Source organism: Equus quagga, chromosome 22 (genome assembly GCF_021613505.1).
Source record: "Equus quagga isolate Etosha38 chromosome 22, UCLA_HA_Equagga_1.0, whole genome shotgun sequence".
Classification (NCBI taxonomy): domain Eukaryota; kingdom Metazoa; phylum Chordata; class Mammalia; order Perissodactyla; family Equidae; genus Equus; species Equus quagga.
In genome coordinates this window covers 36,625,792-36,649,839 of record NC_060288.1, presented here as the reverse complement: position 1 = coordinate 36,649,839, position 24,048 = coordinate 36,625,792, and positions in this window count along the sequence as shown.

Below are 24,048 nucleotides of genomic sequence, written 5' to 3'. Positions count from 1 at the left end.
GGTGTATTCTGGTCTCCTACAGTCATATTGAGGGTGGTGTATTCTGGCCTCCTACAGTCATATTGGGGGTGGTGTATTCTGGTCTCCTACAGTCATATTGAGGGTGGTGTATTCTGGTCTCCTACAGTCATATTGGGGGTGGTGTATTCTGGTCTCCTACAGTCATATTGAGGGTGGTGTATTCTGGTCTCCTACAGTCATCTTGGGGGTGGTGTATTCTGGTCTCCTACAGTCATATTGAGGGTGGTGTATTCTGGTCTCCTACAGTCATATTGAGGGTGGTGTATTCTGGTCTCCTACAGTCATATTGAGGGTGGTGTATTCTGGTCTCCTACAGTCATTTTGGGGGTGGTGTATTCTGGTCTCCTATAGTCATATTGGGGGTGGCATATTCTGGTCTCCTACAGTCATATTGGGGGTGGTGTATTCTGGTCTCCTACAGTCATATTGGGGGTGTGTGTTCTGGTCTCCTGCAGCCATACTGAGGGTGGTGTATTCTGGTCTCCTGCAGTCATGTTGGCAGTGTGTGTTCTGGCCTCCCTCACCTGCTTCCCAGTCCCTTTGCTGGATGCTGCTCTATCCTCAGCTGTGGTGTGGAAACATTCCCTCATTGCCTACCTGGTTTATGCCAAATGAAGGGCCAAGTTAGGCTGGTCCTGGAGATTTTGCTGTACAACAAAGAAGAGACAGACCCCTTGAAGTGGCCTAGCTGGTCTCGAGAAGTTCTTGTGTCCAGAATGGACTGGGACTACCTTTTTGAGGCTGAGCATGGAGCTGTCAACCTACATAAAGAGGCAAACGTAGACAAGCTCAAATGACCAGAAATTGAGTTTACTTAGGAATAGTAGAAGAATTGCAATTTGGGAAACACGAGCTGTAGCAAGCTGTGGGTGCGTCTGCTGAGGGCTTGGCGGGCTACATTTACAGACAAGGAGCGCAAAGTGGGGCAAGTCCAGCCAGAGTCCAAGCAGGAAGGTGATTGGCTGGAGGATGGGGAGAGAGGCTTGGTGGACGCTCATTGGTCGGGAGATAAGTCTACGTCATCTGTAAATCAGGCATTTATAGGAAATCAGTCTCTCAGTTAAGTTCCTTCTTGTGAGGGCACGTGCCTGAGTCTCCATTTCATATCCTGGATTCCATTTAGACCAAATCCTTTCACAAAGACAAGGGAGCTGACTCAGAACCTAAAGATGGAGGTAAATAAGTCCTGGTGACATCATTTAACACAGGGAAGCTACTCCAAACGCAGGCCTAGCGTGAACTCGTCAGTGGCATGCATCCATATGATTCCCTTTATCTTTTAAAAATTTTTTGTTATTCATTTATTTTTATTGAGGTAACATTGGTTTATAACATTATATAAATGTCAGGTGTACATCATTGTATTTCAATTTTTGTGCAGGCTGCTTCATGTTCACCACCCAAAGACTAATTGCCATCTGTCACCATACACGTGTGCCCTTTTACCTCTGCGCCCTCTCCCTCCTCCCTTCCCTTCTGGGAACCACCAATCTAATCCCTGTACCTGTGTGTTTGTTTGTTGTTGTTGTTGTTTTTATCTTCAAATGAGTGAGCTCATATGGTATTTGACTTTCTCCCTCTGACTTGTTTCACTCAGCATAATGCCCTCAAGGTCCATCCATGTTGTCACAAATGGTTGGATTTCATCGTTTCTTATGGCTGAGTAGTGTTTCATTGTGTATATATACCACATCTTCTTTATCCATTTGTCCCTTGATGGGCACCTAGGTTGCTTCCAAATCTTGGCTGTTGAGAATAGTGCTGCAATCAACATAGGGGTGCAAGTACCTTTATGCATGATTCCCTTTCCCTGTAACCCACTTTGAGTTTTCTGTCATTGACCCTGAAAATGTTCTAAGGATGTATAAAGCACTGACAGCCCCTGTGAAGCCAGGCGTGTAGCCTCCTCAACTAGATGTCAGTAAGGGCCCTATTTTCTGCTGGTTCTACTCAAAAACTAGGCCCTGTTGTGGGCCCAGCTGCTCTGCTGGTCACACACTGATGGGAACCCACCAGCCCCCTCACCCCCACTGTGTGTTCCTTCCTGGCTGCCTGGTGTGCAACCTGCTTCTTTAAGAATTGGGTGACTCAACGCTCTTCATAGCTGATCCTTCTGCTCTTGAGTCAGCAGAAATGAGGACATTTGAACGATGAACGCATGATCTCCTCAAAATCTCTCTTCCCTTTTTCCAATTCCCTTTTGTTCTTGAACCTTCCTTCCACTGTCTTCTCTGGGCATGATATCCCTTAAGTGGTCTCCTCCTCGAGTCTTATAAATACATCTCTGAGACCAGGGGTTCCTAAATTAGAATGCTCAGACTCTCTGCAAAAAGATTTCAAGTTTTGTGTTTCCATTTCCATAGAGTCCAACCGAGTTTCTTCTACCAGTTATGAGAACTAATCACTTTGGAAGAGGGAATTTGCAATGCAAATACACTTTTTTTCCCTCTAGATGTATTCTTAGCTTCTGAGGTCAGTGTTCCTCAAGCTGGAATCTAAAACTTCTCAGAATAACTTATTTTCCTCTAGAGTGGCATGTTCATTGCTTGTGTTTGAGACCCGGGGCTTTTGAGAGATGCTGGCACTGCCGTTTCTGCAGACGTTCCCTGACGTATGTACGTGAGTTTAGAATGGGTAGGAAACCAGGACCCCCCTAGGGTGTCCCCACAGCGGCTCTGGTTCCTTGGGCAGCAGCTCTGCTTTGTTAAGTGACCAAGGCACCAAGGGATGGGCAAGGGGGTGCTTCCCATGCACTTCTTTGCTGGGGTGCCTGAGCCCTGAGAGGTCATTCTCCTGACACACTCTGTGTGGGGAAGGTCGGCTGTTTGTTCCCAAAGGCTGACACCTCTGAGCCCACACTGTGCATGCTCCTATTCCTACGTCCACTCCTGGCCAGTGGAGTGCCCCTTCCAGTGTGCCCTGGGCTAAGGAACAAGTGTCAGGTGCGTGTCAATGCAACACGATGTTGAGTAAACTCCTCTACAGTAGACAGAATGATGACACTGGGTTCATTAGCATCCCTCTGGAAACTTCTACCGCCATGGTCTGCCATCAGGAGAGGAAGATGGTGCACGGGGAACATCACCATTTGCTCCTCCTTCTTGATCTTTCTCCCTCTCGCCCTGACTCACTCTTAGTTATCTCTCAGGATGCAGAATAGTCACATAAACCAGATGACATAATAAAATGTACTGGCCGCTCGTCAGGCAGGGCGGAAACTCCTGCTTGTCTCTGAAAGCTCATTCCAGTTCACCGCACTTATGGGGCGCGCTCACGTGCCTGGTGTGCTGCTGAGCACGGGGCTATCGTGATGCATGTGCCAGCTGAGTACACGTAACATCAAGGGGATCAAATCTGGCAAATGCCTTGTCCGCAAGGAAATTATCTGTTGGCTTTCAGCTCAGTTTTGCTGGATACTAGCAATTATTAGTGGCTGGTTTTTCTGATTCATGTAGCTGGGTCGACGTGAGCACCTGCTACACGTTCTTAAAGTGCACTGCAGTTTCAGTGTTGCTGCTGCCTCCCCCACTGGCTGCCCTAAACTGAGGCTCAGGGTCCACGGGGCTTTGTTTTTGCTGTGGATCTTTTCGGGGTACTGTCGGAGCCGTCCTCCTCTTCCTTTGGTCGGAGTGTCCTAAGTGTGCTTCTGGATGTGAGCAGATGCTTCTAGTTCCACCAGTGGATGAGACAGTGTGCATCTAGGAGCCTCAGGATCTGTAGGCTCGTGGGTAAGTCTGGACTATGTTTAGGGAGAGGTCAGAGTCCAGAGGCCCCCACTTTGTCCACGACGACAACATGCAGACACACACGCTCACCCAAAACACCTACATGGATGCCTCCATTTTGTAGCTTTCCTGGAAAAAGCAGCATTGGGTCAGACCAGACAATGATAGATCTGTTTGTTCTCCAGCCTGCAATGCAAAGGCTTTGGCGTGACCCCTCCTCCAGACCTGCATGGGAAAGTAATTTGGCTAAAGTGGAAATAGGCTGTTGTGGGGGCAGCATTTCTGAACTATCTTCCTCGGTCTTGGTTTGCCTGCGGAACTCCAACCCTGTTGGTGGAGTCCCTTTGGCGTGCGCTTCGCATCAGCTCAATCAGACTCAAGGAGCTGTGGGGAGAATGTCCCAAGCAGGAACCATCTCTCACTTAGAATGTTCTATCAGCTTTGGGCCATTTCAACACTAGAAATTCTCATCAGCTGATAATGGGATCTATTTCTTTCTTTTTTTAAGATAGAGAAGTTTACTGACATTCCTATAAATGACCCATTTTATTGTCATGTTTTGATAAGCATTCAAACTTTTAAAATTATGCTTTCAAACTATTTTTAGCCACATCATTGCTTTAATTTTTAACTTTTTAATTTATTTTAGTTTTTTGAGGTCTACCTGACAAATAAAATTTGTATATATTTAAGGTGTGTAATGTGATGATTTGATATATGTATACATTGTGAAATGATCATCACAATCAATTTAATTAACACATCCATCCCTTCACATAGTTACCTTTTTTTTTTTTTATGGTGAGAAAACTTAAGATCCATTCTCTTAGAAAATTTTAAGTATACAATGCAGTATTATTACAGTCACCATGCTGTATGTTAGAACCTCAGAACTTATTCATCTTATAACTGGAAGTCTGTGGCCTTTGACCAACATCTCCGCATTTCCTCCACCCCCAGCCACTGGCAACCACCATTCTACTCTGTGTTTCTATGAGTTCAGCTTTTCTAGATTCTGCATACTAGTGAGATCAAACGGTATTTACCTTTCTCTGTCTGACTTATTTCACTTAGCACAACACCCTCAAGGTCTATCCATGATGTTACTAATGGCAGGATTTCCTTCTTTTTTATGGCTGAGTAATATTCCATTGTGTGTAATATACCACAACTTCTTTATCTATTCATCCATCGATGGACACTTTGGTTGTTTCCATGTTGTGACTGCTGTGAATGCTGCTCCCATGGACAAGGGAATGCAGATATCTCTTTGAGACACTGATTCCATTTCCTTTGGATGTATAAAGGGACCTATCTCTTCTTTAATGTTGCTCCTGACGTTTTACCCTCAAGAGAATCATGCACCAGTCTGGGGATATAGCTTCTAATAATTTAAGATCTTCATTAGATGAAGTTCAGAGGGACGTCTTGCCCCAAACAAGCTTCGGATTCCACTCCTCACACAAGCTCACTGCCCTTAGAACAGCCCTGTGAGGTGGGCACCATTGGCTCCATTGCACAGATGAGCGAACTGAGGCCCTGCCACCAGTGAGGGGTGGAGATGAGATTTCAGCTCCACTTATAGGGAATAGAACAGCGTGGTGGTGAAGACCATTCTCTCTGGGCTTTTTCCCTTGGATGTTCCACTTCTTGCTGGGACATCCTGGCCAGGTTCCTTAATTGCTCTGAGCTTCAGTTGTCCTCCAGGTGAAAGGAGGGTGAGGATGGCATTGGCTTTCTCGGGGTAGTGAGGCGGGAGTCACTGCATCCACAGCACCAGCATGCAGTTCGCCCTCAGTGGGAGTTAGGTGTTATCTTGACGCTTGGACTATTTGATTTTTCCTCCTCCAAGATTTGTTGCATGCCAGCCGAGTCCAAGTCACCGGGCTGGGCATCGAAGGTCATACAAAGACAAAGTCGCTGGGCTGGCCTTGGGCAGCAGAAGGTTACCCACAATTCAGTGTGCACACACACAGGCCTGCACTCGCATACACACACACCACACGCTCACAGACACATGTGGCCTGCAGGCTCTCAGACCCTGGCGATGCAGATGAGAGGGAAGCTGCCTCCTTCTGGAATGGGTGGGGTGAAGGGCAGTCAGGGTGGCGCGGACCCACGGCCTACGGGGAGGACGAGGGCGGTGCAGTCAGCTGAGGGGGCGTGTGGGCAGGACACGTGCATGTGTGCATGTGTCAAGGAGGTGGCTGACGTGACAGCTCAGGGAAGGAACAATGAACACAAACGAGGACATTAATGTCTTTATTCAGGGCTGTGACTGTGGAGAGATGGGGGAATTTTCTATAATTTGTTCTTTCAACCTTGAACGGAGCAGAATTGTGTTAAAGAGGTGAAGAAATACGGTTCAGCAGGAAGAGAATGGTTCTCTGCGTAACTGAGTAGCATCGTCCGATTGTAACCTGTGAAAACCTGCAGATGTCGGGGAACTGGCAGTTACCCACTGAGTCAGGAGCTGCCATCGGCTGAATAACGTCCTTCATGGGAAAACAGGCCTGGGCTATGACGCCTGCTGAAAATGGTGATAAATTACTGTACCAGAAGCCAGCCGGTATTTACTCGGGAAAGCAAATGGTGACTGTCTCGCCGGGTGTGACTCTTTACAATGTGAAGCGTTCCCTTCAGAAATCTTGGTAGGGGAGAGGCGCCGTCCTCTGGTCTTCGTCCTTCTGGCAGTCAGGTTGAGGATCTCTCCAGAAGGAGGTATTAGAGTCTGCTGCTTTTGCACACGTGGAGGATTGCTTTCACAGAGGAAGACACTGTTCCCGATCTTTCAGGACTGAGCTGTGGGGGCACACGGCCGCGGGAACACGGTCTCCAGCCCGGCTGCTCCCTCTGCACTTGGTCATCATTTCTGACACAAGGATATTTGTCAGCAGGGCGAGCTGCTAGGAGCGCTTGCCGTGTTCCTGAACAGGAGTGAGATAACACCTCCTTCCGGCTAAAAAGGCAAGTGCTAAGTGGGCTCTGGGGTCAAAGGCCAGATGGCAACCACTGGGGTTAAAGAGCGAAAATTAATAGCAATTAAGGGAATACACTTACGCTGAGTCTCTCTGGGTGGAGCTGTGCGCTTCCTGGTCACAGTGGCTGATTTTGGTTGTGAAGAAGGCCACGTTGTCACCTTTGTTGTTTAAAAGATGGGTCCCTGAGACAGAGAAAGTAAGCTTGCTGGCAGGCGCAGGTTTTATCTGCTTATGCAAAAGAGAACAGCAGAGCTCTCTGAGAACTGATCGTGCCTCTTTTCCTTGGAACAGAAGCTGAATTTTAACAGTTACTTGAAGCATCGTGAGAAAGGAGCTCCAGGATGCCAGCCATACGTCCCTTTTTCATTCCAACAACACAGGGGTAAGAATAGACAGTGCTAAGTGAACAGAGCTCCACAGTGCTTTGACTCACGGTTCAATGCCCTCCATGGGCACACAGTGACGCATTTATTCAGTGCCTACCTGGTGCCTAGCACTGGGCTTGGTGCAGGGTCGGGCAGCCGAGCTGACACAAAGCCCACTCTGAGGAAGCCCAGGAGTTTATCAAGTATTGGGAAGACACGTGCACGTGGGTCTGCTAGACACACCACATCGTGGTATGAGACCGAGTGTGCACCGTGCGACGCACAGACCGGAACAGCTGCGGGAAAAGGAGAGAAGCAGGATGTCGAGGGGTGGTGTCGGGTGAGGCCCCCCCATAGGATGCAAGCCAAGCCCCGAAGTTTGGGTGTATTTGGAGAGCAGAGGAGGAGAAGGAGCCCCAGGTGGGTGTCCATGGATCAGTGGGATCACGTCTGAGGGCAGGCGGCAGAGGTGACAGCACCGTGCTCCCGAGAGTGGATTGTGGCGTTTGCTTCATGCCTTGACATCAGGGTTCCAGCAGCCAGAGTCTCTCCTGAGTCCCTTTGCTCTCATCCTTGGAGGGCTGTCGAAAGTTTAGCACCCAAATCTCGGGGGCTTCTAACTCACTGTGAACTCATTTGTCTGAGAAGCTCTCCCGTGCGAAGGTCGCTTGTTGGACACTCCAACCCTGGGGTGGTTCCAAGTGGAGAGACACCTCTAGGATATGTGAGGACCTGGGCAGAGTAAGGCGGAAGGCTGTGTGTAATTTGACTACATAGTTTAAAAGTTACAGCTAAGTCAGTAACTCGTTAAACACACTCCGCTCCCTCACCTTGACAAATACACGTGCATGAGAACAGGAATTGCTAGTCTGCGGCCCAAATCTGCCCCGACACTTGTTTTTGTGGAACATGGCCATGCTTATTCACTTATATAGGCTGCTTTAGGCCTACAAGGTGAGTAGGGCAGCTGCGGCAGAGACGTACGCCCACAAGCCTGCAAGATACGCTGTCTGGCACTTATGGAAAGAGTCTGCGGACCCCTGAGCAGATCAGGTTTGCATTCAGAATTCTTGTCTCCTTAGAGTTCCATTCCAGGGCATGAGGGCATGGAGAGGGCTATCCTCTACCAGTGACCTGCGTCCTTCTCATCTGACCATCTCTGTTCTCTTCTCCAGGAGCCTTGTGTGCCTGTGTGTGGAGTCCCACCCAAGACCATGCATACAGCTCCACCACACCTTTCTGCAAAACGCTCTGTCCAGGCCACCTCCCAAGCCTAGAGTCAGCCTTGAGAGGGACAGATCCATGGGAGAGGCCCAGGCAGCCCTGGATGCAGATCGGGTCGAGGGCGGGTGCTGGTGCTTGGAGAGCTCCACCAGCTCTGTGGAAGGGGCTCAGCCTCATGGTGGGGATGCATCTCTCCGTCAGTGGACTCTTCACTCTGTAGGAGACAAGGACCAGAAAGGGCACTTTAGGCCCTGGGCCCAAAGCAAGACCTCTCATACCTAGTGTCCAAGGAAGGTACTGCTGGTCAGGGAGCGGGGATAAGCAGGAAGGCTGGATCTGCCAGAAGCTACCAGACAGCAATCACTGCAGAGGTCTCTGAGCAAGTCCTGGTTAGGGCATTTGTGGACGCTTTGACAGCAAGTTCTAGAAAACAAGACTGCATTAATGACCTATCCAGCCCTTCTCTTGCTGTTTGGACCCTAAGACTCTGTCAGGATGCTGGACTGTGAATGACACTTGTTTACTCCTACTTGACATGACCCCAAGGGCCACCTTGGAAATGTCATCCTCAATTGGCTGCCACTGGACCCAGAGGCAGTATCTATGGGTTGTCCTGCATTTGTTTATTTCCTATTTGTAATTTTCAGAAGTTATCATGGTTTGTATTTCCTTTAGGGTTAAAGGTCGTCATGTTGGATGTGACGGGGATCCTAAATCATAGATGTCTCCTCTTTTTTGGGTACATGCACTATTAGAAAGACTGATTTTGAACCACTACCCATCTTCTTTTTTGTATTTGCTACACAGATTTTAATTTTGCCTTCTCTATGAGGGGAATATTTAACCTTTCGTCTCAATATTCACTGCATTTGAGCTTTCCCAGCTCTGGCTACGTGATTGCTGGTTCTCTGCTTGAACAGGGGCATTTAGGCAGCAAGCTCACCATGTCATGAGGAACCCTAATCAATCAGCCAAGTGTTAGACAACCCTCTCAGCTTGATTCAAAGTTTCCTTTGCTGCTGCTTCTCCCTTGTAGTCCCAGTTCTGCTCTTTGAAGCCGTCCCAGTCAAGGTCATTCTTCACACGACAGCTTTTCCAAGTTTTGTAGATCACGTTTATGCATCTTTGCCCCCAAATTAACATGCTCTTCTCCAGGTTCCAGCTGTCTTGTTCATGCCTCTCTTGCTATTCTCAAATAATGCAGAGTCAAGATCCTTTACCGACCTTCTTACCCTCCCTGAAGTGGGACCCCGATTGATCATCATGCTTGTTATTCTGTGCCTGATTTGGGGTGCTGCGTTTCAAGGACCACCAGCTACAATAGAAGGGAGGCTGTTAATCACGCTCACGTCCCCAAGCACACTCACTTCTTCCGCCTGCATTGTAACATTCCCACCCAGAGGAACTTACCCTGAATGATGGCGACAGCTGCCCAATTGCTGCTCCGCATCTGGTCTTGGCCAGCTCTCCTTGCGTCTTCACACAGCGATCAGAAGGACCTTTTGACAATATACATTTAATAATGGCTTTACATTAAAAATGTTTCTTAGCTTCCGTTTGTCCTTAGGAAAATTTCCAAATGCCTTGATATACTTACCAAGCCCACTACAACTCCTGGCTGCATACCTCTCTGTCCTCACCTCCCCCACCTCCACGGTACCATAAAGTCCAACAACACTTATCTTCTCTCAGTGACCTAAGCGTGTGATGCTCAGAGCCACTTGGTCCTTCACACCAGTGTGCCTCTTTCCAAGCAGGCTTTTCCCCTCCCCTGCCCTCCATCTTCACGTGACTCACTCCTGCATTTCTCACCTTAAACAACATTCAGGGGTGGTCTTTCCTAATCCCCAGACCAAGATAGGTCTCCCACTATACTTTCTTTCATAAGATTCTTCCCATTTTAATTGAAGTAGCAGTTGAGCGTCCACTTTGACCACTTGTCTTGAGCTTGGTGATAGCAAAGATCATATCTCCCTTGCTACTCTGCTCCCAGTCCCTCGCGCGTCACTGGTACACAGAAGCTCCATACGTGTTTGTCTGGCGAATGATGGATTGGTATCGTAAGGCAGTCTTCTGAGCTGTCCTTCTCTTAAGTAATTTGACTCTAGTGACCAAGAAGGATCCCCTGATCTCTTGCATTTGCATAAATATTTTGCGATCCTGAGTGTTCACGTAGTCTAATATCTATTTTACCAAGCCCGGGTGGCTGTGTTGTTTAAAAGTGATTTCATCTTTTATTATTTGAACTTACGCATTGCTCAGTTGATCATCTTGGGAAGGAGCACCTGTGTTGTGCCTACTAAAGCAATATCTTTGTAAAAATTCTGAAAGCAGGGGGAGACATTGAACTAAAATTATCACATTTTCTAACAATGTCTGTTTTGGCTGGAAGCTCTGCTGCGTCATTTCGTGTCAAGCAGAATAAAAGTTATCTTTTTTTCCTGGTGGTGCTTTATTGTTAGATCGTAGGGGATCTTCATAAAATATGCCAGCGATGCATCTTTGATTCAATATTCATATATTCTCTCACACACCAAATTTCAAGGCAGTGTTTAAAACGAATAAAAAAAAAAGTCCCATAAAGAATGACAGCTTATGCGGCTTTCTTTTCAAAAGAGGCTCTGAGAAACCGTTAGCTCCTCCAAACTTTCAGCTCTTTAAACCTAAATCCACTAGACCCCAAATACCTTCATTGTTTCTAAATGTTCCTTGCTCCCTTTTGTGGATAAGATTACACTAGCGCATTTTTTTTATTACGGCAAAAAGCCCATGAGGTTAAATTTATCATCTTAACCATTTTTAGCTGTATAGTTCAGTAATGTGAAGTCCATTCACAGTGTCGTGCAACAGATCTCTAGAACTTTATTGACTTGCAATACTGAAACCCTATATCCACGAGACACCAATTCTCCTTTCCCCCTCCCTAGCCCCTGGCAAACCGCATTGTACTTTCTGTCCCTATGAATCTGACCACTCCAGGGACCTCATATAAGTGGAATCCTATGGTATTTGCCCTTTTGTGACTGGCCTATTTCACTCAGCACAATGGCCTCAAGGTTCACCCATGTTGTAACAAGTGACAAGATTTCCTTCTTTTGTAAAGGCTGCCTAATATTCTCTTGTGTGGGTATACCACATTTTCTTTATCCATTCTTCTGTCAATGGACATTTCAGTTGCTTCCACCTCTTGGCTGTTGTGAATAGTGCTGCTAGGGACATGGCTATGGAAGTACCACTTCCAGATCCTGCTTTGAATTCTTTTGGATACATTCCCAGAAACGACCACATGTAGCTCTCTTTTCAGCTTTTTTGAGGAACCTCCATACTTTTACGTAATGGCTGCACCATTTTACAGTACTACCAGGTTACACTAGCACATTTTTGACAAGTGATAGACATAAATTTTATGCTTTGCTTCATGGCACAAGCTCATTATTGATCAGAGTGATAAATATTTCAATTTGCAAGGGTAGAAGAAATATGTCATTTGCACATATGGGCATGCAACAATGTTCCAGGAAAATGTTGTTTGATCTTAGAAACATAGTTGTCTCCTTTTGAGAGTAAATGAAATTCCAGAAAAGCCTGATACCGGAGCAAATTGGAATTGAATAAAATTCTCAATCTTTCCTAACAAGTTTAGGGGAGGCAGAACCTTAAGTAGTTTGACTGGGAGATTTGTGAAAAATTTTCTAGAATCCCAATGAGATGGATATTTCCAGAAGGCCCATGAAAAGATAGACATGTATGTCTTGGGAGAGGAAACACATGGACACGTTAGTGAGAATCAAGCCACCAGCATGGGCTGGCTGTCTGGTAGTTGGCAGGATGCAGGGTTGGGACAATGGAATATAGCAAGCAAGTTCTGGGGAGCAGTTCCAAGCTGACATGTGCAGTAGGGTGCACTGCGGTAAGACACTGTGGGGTGGCCTGGGATTGGGGCTCTTGGGCAGTCGGCACTGGCCATTAAAGGACAGGTCACTGTCCAAAAGGGACAAGAGTCATGATGCCAGGGAGAGATTTTCCCCACTTGTAGTTTCGTTAAGAGCTGGAAATACATATCAAAATTTTATGTGAAGTACTATTTAAATAGTTGTACCCAAGAATTACGCCACATGCAAAACAATCTGAAGAAGAAACTAAAATATTTACCTTGTAATCTTAAAGCATAACTCAGATATTTAAAGAAAAGAGAAAGAAAATTTTGGCAAGATTCTTAATCATGAAATATTAGGTTTAAAGGAGATTTGTCTCATTTTTTCCCAACTGTAGTATTTTGTCTACACAATTTTTTTTTTCATTTGTGTCTGTCTGGCTATCTGTCAACAAGAAAGGTACCCGAGTGACTGTTTCAGCAAGTGGATAGCAATAAGTTTTTTTTTTATCAGTAGACTCCTTTAACTCCTGGGTATGACAGTTCTTACGTATTTTTTTATAAGCTGATTTCTATCTTCTCATAAATTCTAAGCCAATTCTTCTAATACCCCAAAAAGCATTTAAAACTTCTCTCTACCAATCATCCTGATATGGCCAGGACCTTCTCGGTCAAGTAGGAGACCTAGGATTTCTATTCATCCAGCAGAAAGAATGGTTTCTACGGTGTTTGAGTAAGCGCTGACCGAAAGAACAGACTTTCAAAGTAGGTGAGTTGAATCCGTCAAAAAGGTTTTTGTCTATTGTGTCTGAAGTTGAGTTTATTTAGGTTTTATTTTTTTCAGAGACTAAGTAAATCCACTTAGCAAGCGTTAATTTATTTTTAAAATACCACAATTTTCATCCCCCATTAATGCTTCTCTTATCTCAGACTGGACACAGAGGAGAGACCATCAAATTCTGTGGGATTCAGCTCTTCGACACAACCACTCAAGGTCAGGGCCTTTTTGACTCAGCTTAAAAGGAATTGAGCTTTCAATTTCTTGTTCCTACTTAGAAATATTCCCGAAGGATTCTGTGGTAACACCAGGGAGAGGCAGGATGCTGAGAGAGGGGGTGAGCCCCCAGCACAGGTTTGTCCTGTTGGCCTGAGCCTCAGGGACCAGGAGAGGGCCAGGTCAGAAATGTTGGTATCTCTAGTGACCTCGTCATTTGGTCATCATTGTTCCCCGTTTTCTTGTCATTGTAGTTTCATCTTTTGGATTTCTTTCAATGGATATTTCAACTTGAGCAAAATTCTAGATTCACCAACATGTCTGGCCAGACATTCGCCTGCCCTGGGCACTTCTGCACCGTGTTCCGTGACGCCCCCTTCAGGCGGGTGAGTTCATAACCTCACCTAAGTCAAGGTGTGACTCAGAATAACTCCTTCCGCATGGAGAAAATAGACAGTTACGTGTGCAGGCGGACTTTTAAAAAATAGAGACAATTTTGGTTTCGTTAGCTATACCAAATTTACCAAACTTGTTGTTTAGCATTTAAAGATTTAATGGAAAACAATGAATTCCTGATTCAGTCAATCACTAGACAGTAACTGAGCACAGACTGTCTTCTTAGCCCTATATTATATATTTGTGGGTATATTGAAAAAGAGCATTAAAAAATATAATGTCTTTAAGGTGTTAAAAATATGCATTCTCTGAAACCGTCCACAGTCCAAATTTAATTTTGACCAGCAATTCTTTGAAAACTAAAGATAAGTACAATTTATTTTAATTGAGGTGAAAACATGGTCTAAAATATCCTTAAAATTCTACAGAGGTAATTTAGGCTACAAGTAAGGAAGATTATATTAATTGTGACACTTTCTCAATATGAGAATGAGTCAACCCCAGAAGCCACACTTCATGTCTTTAAATCTAAACGCCACTGGTTGTGAGATAAACACTACTTTATACACCAGTAAGAAAAAGATGCTGCTAATAACATTATGACCCAGTGCTTCCTTGTCACTCAAATTTTAATTTATACATTTTAAAGATCTCTTTAAGGCATATTTAGATATAGATTTTGCTCTAGATTGCTTTTTGCATATATACATGTGTATATGGATGTAGTAATACATTGATAGAGGTACTCCTTGAATTTCTCCACAGAATCTGCCTTTTCTGAATCTTAACTGACTCATTAATGCTCCTAATTTTCTACACACCATTGTTTTCTGCCATCAAGAGTACTGAAAATGGACCATTTTGTAAAAGCCTTCACTACTGTCTCACCCTGGCTCTGCACATTTTAACACTAGCACTGCCCTGAATTCTTTTACCCAAGGTGTCAACAAAATGTTTTCAGACAATAGCCTTTCTCCAAAGGACCTTGTATTAGAGTTCTCCAGAGAAAGAGGACCAGTAGGACATATATAGATATGCAGAAAGCAGCTTATTATAGGAGTTGGCTCATGTGGTCATGAGAAGTCCCACCATCGGCTGATGCAAGCTGAATAACCAGGAAAGTGGGTGGCGTCATTCAGTTCAAAGGTCCAAGGACCAGGAGCTCTGATGTCTGAGGGCAGAAGACGGATGTCTCAGCACAAGAAGAGAGAATCCTTCCTGCCTCCCCCTTCTTGTTCCATTTGGACTCTCAACGGGTTGGATGGTGCCCACCCGTATTGGGGAGGGTGATCTTTCCTCAAATTCAAGTGCTAATCTCTTCCAGAGATGCCCTCACGGACACCCCCAGAAATACTGCTCCCCCAGCTCTCTAGGCATCTCTTTGCCCAGTTAAGTTGACTCTTAAAGTTGCCCATCACAGTCCTTAAGTGGTGAGCTGCCAGAAGCATCAGGGGTTGTTGTTGTCCTGTCGTGTCACTAGGATGATGGTACAGTCCTCGGCCCTTTTATTGAGCTTGCTCTTAGTCTTCAGAAACACTCCCTCAAAACATAACCAGAATTTTATCTCAGACAATAAAAGATCTCAATCCCACCTCTTTCCACAATTTTTAATGCATTGCCCTTGCTCACGGAGGCAAAGTTCAGTGCTGTCAGTGTTCTTCTTTCTTTTTTGCAAGCATTAAAGATTCTAGATCTTTATTTTATTAAAAAAAACCTCACTCTTTTGACAAGAGTTCTGATGGATTCTCCATTTGTTCCAAATTGTCAGCCCAGAAGCCCCTGCAGACACAGCCTGAATAGCAAGCTTTATATCACACTATAAAAGAGCCCGCAAATAAAAGAAGAACGTATTGGCTTTGTCATTCTTCTTGCTCTTCTTTTGCAACTGGGACTTCAAGAATACAATTCAGAAATTTCTTACTTGAATTCTTACCTTAGATGGGTTTAAATTTTTAGAGATTTCAAAGCCCTTTCTCCTACGTTGCCTCATTTTATTAAAAAAAAAAAAGAAACCCAAATCAAAACAAAACAAAAAATCTGTGAGATGAGAGGCAAAGGCTTGCTATACCCGTTTAACAGATGCGGAGACTGAGGAAGAGTGGACAAGAAGGTATCTCTTGGTACCCTGCCATAATGCGATGGACTCTTCCCAGAATAAGGGCCTGGACTTTAGCTGGCGTGTTCCCCGTGACCTGGTGTTCCCTCAGTGTGGGATGGGAGCAGGGCCAGGAGCAGGTACGGAGCCTCTGAGCCGTTTGTGGGGATGGCCTTGGGATTGCTCCTATGCAGTCAGGCTGACCTCCAACCTACCACTTAACTCTGAATTGGCTGTGTCGGGTGCCCTTCGTTATTATGACGGTTTAATTGGAAATTTCCCGTCAAGCTACGGAGAGTTTAACTAAACATGATGAAGAAATCTCCAAAGATTAGCCCTTAATTATGTTTATTTTTTTCTCTGGACTTACAAAATTATTTTCTTCCTGATTGCCCTTTCTCGGAAATTAAACATCACGTGTTCTTCTCCAAAGGTAAAATCTTGGAATCTGCTACCATGATATTAACATCCTCTCCATCTCAACTTGATTTTCTTTCCCAGCCTGTCCTAAGCTCCTCTAAGGAGGGGTGGGGCCTCAATTATTGCAATTTCCATTTCAAGCATAAATTTGCAAGGTTAAGTATTTGAATTATCACTCAGCTGCTGAGAGAAGTCGGTTCGTTTTGTTATCAGGGTGCTAATAGAAGTCTGTGATAGGTCCATGGTTTAGCCATCCTGGGGGAAGCAGCCTTAACAAGGAACTCCTGCATCTGGGCTTATGGAGGAGAAGAAAAAGGAAAATGCAGAGCAACTGTAATTTGTTCCAGAGTGATAAGCTGTGCTGTGTAATGGCCTCATGCCTGATTATGTAGCCTGGATGCCAGAAAACTAGAGGGTATGGAATTAAAGATGTAAGGCGGGCAGTGGGGACTCTTTAAGGAATGTAGGAGAATGGATTGCTTGAGCACTCATCTCAGCTGGCCTGCCTGATCCTCTCCTTCCACAGCAGAGGGAAGGGCAAGAGAGCAGCAGTCCACCTAGACTCCGAGGGACGTCTGGCCTCCTGCTCAGGTAGACAGTCTGAGAGAGAGGAAATGGCTGTTTCCTAAGTCTGTGCAAATGGGGTCTGAGGCTGCAGAATGGCAGCTGCCTGGGGGCCAGCTTCTCTGAAGTAGCCCAGAGTGTAAAGATTCATGAATGTGCTGGGGTGACAGAGAAGGTAGACCAGCAAGCTGCCTGAGGTTGTTCAGGAGACGACAACTCACTGGTGATTGTACCTTCTTGTGAATTTAGACGGGACCATACAAACCCTCTAGGGTGTCATGGGGCTAATTTCACATCCTTTCATTGCCTGGGGGAAGTTCCACTCTGCTCTGGCTTTTCAACCTTATCATTTTATTTGTGTCTATATGAAAAATATTTTATTTCTGTTTGAATGGTTTTTAGTGTTAAAATACATTCACATTTTTAAGTATGATAATTGTGAGGCATTTTCTTCTTTTCACATGCAATATCTTACGTTTTTTCTAGGACCTTGTTAATTCTTGCGTTTCTACTTTCTTACACATTAATAACAAAGTTACTAGTGTAACACTTCTTTGGGTTTTCTCATGAGGCATCCTCCCTCAATTTTGAAGGACTTTGATGTTTCCAATATAGAAATGGGGTCACAGTAGCTTTCTTCCCCCACCTGAAGATCTGTCATGTGCGGGAGGAACTAGACACAAATTTTGTTCTCACAGAGCAGGGGAAGGGCCGTGGTGGGGATTAGGGTGAGGCACGTTTTTGCAGCATAAATGGAATAAATCTCTAGCAAGTCACTCTCATTAATTTAACGTGTGACAAACCACGGTTATAGCATGGTGTAATCCCCATGCGCTATAGGTGTGTTCAAGTGCTATAAGATTAGAGAGGTTGGTGCTACTTACGGAGGCATCAGAAGCAGAGAAGGATTCTACAGCGGTGGCCAGATAAAAGGGTTTGCATTTGGTTTTGTTGTGAAGGTTGAGTGAGAGGCAGCAGGTGACAGAGGCCCGGAGAAGTGGGAGGCTGAGTACACAGTTGGAACAAACTCATCAGAGCTGTGGACCAGCGGGATGTGAGTATCTTCAGTGGGAGGGGGCAGCAGCCGGCTGGGGGCGTGGCGGAGACTGTGTCCCATTAGAATAACTGTCCCGTGCTGGCCGACACGGCCAGGTGCAGCTGTGATTTCCCTGGGGACAAGCGTTCTCTCTCACTGCCAATTTTCTTCCTCTCTGATCCCTGGGTAATTTTCCTGGATAACTTCAGGTGGGAAGAGCCCAGCGGCTGGGCCAGCCCGCGAGGATGTAGAACACAGGCAGATCTTGGTGTGCAGCCTGGAGAGGGAGCTGGGCTATGGGGATGCTGTGCCGGAGGCACCAGGAGGGGAGGTGGGTTCTCAGGGCGGCTGTGCTCTAGGCAACTGGAGCTGACGTGTGTTCCTCATCCTGAGGGCATCACTGCAGATCTTTCCCCGATTGTCCTCCAACTGGACATTTGTTTTTTGTGCTATTTTACGTGGAGATCCACGGCAAGAATCGTAACTTTGAATTTAGTAAAGGATTGAACAGTGTAACGTGTACTCTCTCATGTGCCGAATAATATGAAAAATCGTGCCTGTGGCAAAAGGCAAATATTTCCACGTACGTTAGATGTTTTCTCAAGGCCTGCTGTTCATTTCCAGACTCACTGCTCCTTCCAACACACATTTGGCTGAAAGGAGGGCGGTGAAGCTGTCAAGGTGCCCGGCCCGTGGACTGTAGAACTGCCAGCTAGTGTTTGTCTCAGCTCCAGGGGGCTCTGTTACAGAGTCAACAGCACGCTGACCGCCCGTCCCCACCACGCCCTGAGACTCTGCGCCTGCATGTCTGGCTTCCCTTCTGTTTCTCAAATTATGGGTGGCTCAGGAACTCACAAAATGGCAAAGGGATGTGTTGTCGGCAGCGACTCTTCTTAAACTGGAATGCTCATGCGAATCCTCCGGATCTTGTCAAAATGCATGTTCGGAAGCAGTAAGTCTGGACGGGACCTGAGAATGTGCCTTTCTAAGTAATGTGCTCCAAGGTGATGCTGCTCCTGGTCAAGTAGCAAGGATCTGAGGCAGAGAGTGGAAGGAGACAGAGAGGGAGAGGAGAGGAGAGGGAAGAAAGGGAGAGAGGGGAAATTGAGACAACTGAGAGAAAGCAGTGTGGGAGCAGTGACGTTCTGCTATCTAGCTGAGCTTGGGAGGGTTAAAGTCCTCTTCTCTCAGTGAGAAATGGTAAAGAAAAATCTGACCGTGCACTGTGATTTAATACAATATATCCTGTCTTAAAATGTTTAAAATACAATTATTATTGCCCGCAGAGAATGACACTTTTCCTGTTCTGTGCCTCATTATAAAGACAGAAGGTGAGCTTCAACTCTGCTTGATGATCGCCAAGTTAGCAAGAAGGATTCAATTATTGAATGTAACACCTTTCCTTAGAAAAGAGTATTGAAAGGAAGAGGATACTTATTAAAAATGTGAGCAGGTAGATGGAACGCCCATGGCGGGGGGAGAGCGCTCCTATGGGCAAGACTGTCATATTTTCTAAGAAAGATCTGCTGTGACTATTTTGTTGGTATTTATCTGAGCCACCCGTACGATGCAGTTTTAGACGCCTTGAATGCTGCTATAGGAGTTTACAAGTCTCAGGTTGAATATACATTTCTGAGAATTAAGCTAAATAAAAAAAGTCCAGGTAGGTTAATTCTTATCCCTATTGGTTGCTGTTACAATTATAGTGAAATCACACTGAGTTCCAGTCTAAAGCTTCTAAAAGCTTGTATCGATCAGCTCGCTGAAGAGCTTCAAGTCGCTAGAGATGCCTGAAAAAGAGTGAAAACTTGTTGGTAAGGGGGTTTTTTAGAAAACGCTCTCTCCCTTTGCACTTCTCCTGTGTATAATCCAGATATATTCAGTAGGGAAACCCTGACACGGCTTAATATTTCCATGTTGCAGCCGCTTCAGGAATCCAATGTAAAGTAAATACCCTAAATATAAAACACATCTAATTTTGTATATAACTATTTTTCTCAAATTGTCATCATAGCCATCACAGAAAAATATGTACACACAAAATTTACAAAGAAAAGTGTCTCTCATGTTTCAGAAAATAGGTTAGTGACTTTTTCTTGGAAACTTCAAATAAAATGAGACGGTTCAAAACTAAAAGGAAACTTTCGTTTTATTCAGAAGTGGATTCCACGCTGAGAGGGCCCTTGGATGCTGAGCGCTTACATAACCTCGGGCATCTGTCTGGTTCATCTCAGTGTTTTGTTTGGATGGTAACCAATGCTGAAAACACAGATTTACCGTAGGAGCTAGCAGCTAACAGAATCAGAGTATCCACAGGATTTTTGTTTATTTGTTTTCCTCAATCAGAATAGGATTTATCAAAAAATTTCAGAGCTCTGGGAGACTCTCCCAATTTACTTGCTGTCACCTCGTTTCCTTTCTTCAGTGACACGGGCTGCATCTTTGTCTTGTCTGAGTCAGCAAGAAGAATAACACTGCTAACCTTCCATTCTAAGGTTGTTTGTTCTGAAAAGACCTTTAGAAGAATTTTGCTTCTTTATTTAGCGTGTCTGAGGAGTTCCAACTACAGAGGAAGGCACATTCCAGCCTCGGAATCCAGTTGTGCAAGGGCCCAGCGCTGCTGCCGTACCCACTGTCCTGCTGTGGAGGTGCGTCTTCACGGAAAGAAGTGATGTTTTTGTTTAAGCATCAACTAAATAGTGACTGCAGGGTGTCGACTGGAAAGATTTCTCTATGTGAGTTGTCGTCAATGAGGTCCCTCGTGTCCAGTCGTTTCGGAAATCTTAGTCTTTAGAAAAAGTAATTTTTTTTTTAGGAAGATGGAACTGTTTTGTCTTTCTACCTGTGGTGAACTTCTTCAAAAGTTGATGATTGGAAGACCCTGACTTATTCCTGACTAATCATTCCGGGGGAGGGCTGGGTCGTTTTGAGATTCTTGGAACCCTCTCTGATGGCTGGGTAGTTAAAGGGGACTTATGGGAAGTCAGACTTTGTTTTAAATCCTAGCTCCATTACTTACTAGCTGTGTAAATTTGGGGAAGAGAAGCCTTTATGAAACCTCAGTTTACCTTCCCATAGGATGGGAGTAATAATGAGACCTTATTGTGAGGATTTACAAGCTGAAGTACATACAGGGCTTGGTACGTAAGTGTTCAATAAATGTTAACTATTGTTTTTGTTATCAATCAATGCAGTCGCATGTGGAAAACAATGAGTCAAGAACAACACTGACCTTTGTCCCTGAACAACACGGCCGAAGCAGACAGGGGCAAAGCATCTCAAACGCTTGTTCTGGGCCCAGGTGTCCAAACCTCCTTCAGCTGGAGATTTCCTTGGTACATACACGTCTCTCCGTTTCTCAGATAACGGCCTTTCAGCTTCCACGAGGGGCTAACAGGATTGGAATTCATCAGTGGTGTTAATATGGTTTTCTGAGCAAGTCTGTGGTTTCATCAACTTTTATGTCGATGAGCAGCATTGTGGCTGCCGGCTCCTTTAGATTAAAGGAAAGACCCTAAATTCTACAAGGGGTAATGTCGACTGGCAAAGAGAGAGCTTCAATCTTCTTCCTCTGCTCTAAGCCGCACATGAGCTGGAACTTTCTCAGGGCACAGGGCTTCACCAAGCTCTCTTGAACTATGTGTATCTACTTTTGCTTGTCAATTCAACCAACAACTTTAAAGGGTGTCTTAAGGCCTAGATTTTGGGGTGAAGCAAACACAAATTTTGGTGAATTTACTGCCTTTGTGAATGAAGCCATCCTTTTCCTCCAGAGAGAGATCTATGGGTGGGAAGTAAGGCGCGGATCTGTGCTGTTGGCTTCATGTGTCCAGCGAAGGGAAGCTTACTGGGCGTCAAGCTCTAAGACCCGCATCTAATCATATCCTTTGTGATGATAGAATCTGGGAATATCTACGTTGTGTTGTGATTTCTTTTCTTCAACATCAACAAAGGCTGATGTCTGTTATGGCAACACCTGTATAAGAGTATGGTGTGTGTTTTCACATATCTGTGTGTGGGACTGTGTGTGTGTTTAGTTTCTATCAATGGTAGAGTCTTTCAGATTTCCTAACATCACACTAATAATTGTATGGAATCTGACCCACACCCGCTTTCTTAAAAATAATTTTCAAAGTTACGGAAACCTCATTTTTAAAAATCAGATGCTTTTGTTGCCTTTTGACAAACTTCCTAAGGGATTTAGCTGAAGGATTCTGCAAGCAGCTGACAGTCCCACAATTTGGTTTTCAGTTTGTGTCGTAGTATAATTGCTGGCTGTAATTTGAGAAGTGAGGCTCAGCTTGTGGATGGGTTTCCTAAACCTGGAGTCATTCTGCATTATTGGGGCGGGGCAAGGTGCTTTCAGGTTGGTCCAGTGCTTCCCCCATATGCCCAGGGACCAAAGGGCAAAGCTCTCAAGATATTGCAGGCTGGTAGTCAGAAGATCGGGGCTCCCCTCTCTACTCTAACCACTCAGTTAAGTAATTCAGCCTCTCTGGCCATCAGTTTCTTCACCCCTGAATGAGTACATCGTGCATTACGATTTCCAGGGACCACCTCATTTGTGCAGCCCATCGAATGCCCCAATTGCTTTGATGTGCTTTAGTCACAATATTTACGTTATTTTGAGATTTTGACTTGCATTAAAGAAAAATATGAGGCTCTGAGTTTCTCCAATGGGGCACGGGCCACGTGGCAATGAAGACCTTCCTTGCTTCTAAAATCCCACAGCATTTCTGCAGGCAGTGTTAACGGGCTGCTGGTGTGAGGTCGGGTCTCGGTGGGACCTTTCTTAGGGTCGGTGTCAGTCATGCCATCTTTCATGGGAGTAGGCTTACATCGCTAAAAATTCACATTTCAACTATGACTTTCCTTCCTAGACTCATTTTAAAATGGGAAACTCTCTCCCACAGAACATGCTGTGCATCCTTTATGGTGAACGCTATGCGCTTTCTCCATCTCCATCCTAATTTCAGGTGCTCACTAATGCTGCTTGCACAGATTTTTAAACATTTGATCGTCGATAACTTTAACCTCCTACAGATACTGAATAATACTGGAATGTGGCTGTGCCTGCATATCTCGAAGAAAACTCGGGGCTTAGTTTTCCATCTGCAGAGGAAAAGACTCTCCAGCTATCCTCATTTTGCATGTGTGTGGGCGTCTGTAAATGTGAAAATGTGAGAAAATGGCAACAGATTCATTTGTCATCTGCAGAACAAAAAATGTTCTTTTGGAAATACAGGTAGCGGTGATGTGTGACAGGTGGGGAGGAGAATAAACCCATGTGGCAGCAGTCCCTGCAGAGTCAGTCGGTAAACGCAGTGACCTGCGAACTGTGTTCTTCCCTGAGTCTGGATGGCGAGTGTGAGGCTCATTGGGAACAGGGACCTTTGCAGGTTTTTTCCTGATTTCCTATATGAGGCCCTGTTGTCCAACTCCTGCAGGTCCCCAGTCCCTGCCCCCCTCCAGTTTATTTCCAGGACGACACATCGCCTCCTGTGGGCACCGATAGCCCCCTGCTGCTCTTTCCTCTGTGCTCATCCTGCTCGTTAGCAGAGGGGTCAGCTCCCTCCACATTTCCCGATCTCTCCACCCAGCTGGTTTGTGGAGTCTGTTCCCTCTTGCCCAGCGCACCGCCCTGGGTGCCACTCAAGTGTTGTGGGGCCCCCACTGTACCTCGTACACCGTTGTGCTGGGTGCAGGAGCGTTCCTGAATTTAAACTTTTACCTATTTAAAAAAATTTTTTGTTGGGTAGACACCAATGTGCCAACAATTATAATTAACCCCCAAGTGGGAAAAAAAAAGAATTTAAAGTATTTCATAGGTATCTATAAAGGAGGTGGTACAGGCAGTGGAAATAATGTGTGGGCTTTGCTGTCTAGACAGGTTTGGTCCAAGTGACTCCTTACATTGCTTAAATCTGACCTTAACATTGGATGGGAGACACTGACCTTCAGGGCTGCCTGGAAGATTAATGTAATGAGAGACGGTGTACCGGCCTTGATCAAACGCATATATTTATGTATATGTACTTGTGTATGAATAGTATTTGCATACACAAAAATATATGTCTATACACAGGTGTGTACGTATGTACATGTGTGTATATGTGCATATGTCTGTGTGTGTATATTTTTGTAAATGGTTTGAAGATTAAATGGGAACAAATATGGAGACAAAACACAGGTACCCAGCAAAATGCCTGCGTCGGGTGGTGACTCCTTAAGTGGAATTTGGTACGAGATGCCTGTCTAATGAATACTGATGGTTTCTTGGTTCTGTCTTCCTGTGTCATATCCTCTGTCTTGATTTTTCTCTTTTTCCTCCCTCCTTTCTCCGTGAACCATTT